This window comes from Solanum stenotomum, chromosome 8, assembly GCF_019186545.1.
Source record: "Solanum stenotomum isolate F172 chromosome 8, ASM1918654v1, whole genome shotgun sequence".
NCBI lineage: Eukaryota > Viridiplantae > Streptophyta > Magnoliopsida > Solanales > Solanaceae > Solanum > Solanum stenotomum.
In genome coordinates this window covers 6731324-6731681 of record NC_064289.1, presented here as the reverse complement: position 1 = coordinate 6731681, position 358 = coordinate 6731324, and positions in this window count along the sequence as shown.

The following is a 358-nucleotide window of genomic DNA, read 5'->3' as shown; positions in this document are numbered from 1 at the left end:
GCTGTGACTGCTTGGACTTCTTTGGAAACCTGCGAACAGTTAGTTTGGAAACCTGTCGACCATTGACAGAGAAAATGGTCTAAAAAAATGTATACCACAGCAAAATACTATTGTACATCAACAGAACCTAACAGATACAAGACACTATATAACATTCACTTGGTCATATATAAGCAAAACGACAGTTAGTTTTAGCTGATACACTCAGCCTATACAAACAGTAGAAGTAAAACAGAGTACCAAAGCTACAACTTTAACCTTAAAGGCATCAGCCTACAGTACTACCAAAACATCACAAAAACATCATTTAAGGCACCAGCCTACACAAAATATACCAAAAAAATAAGTTTAGCCTTAA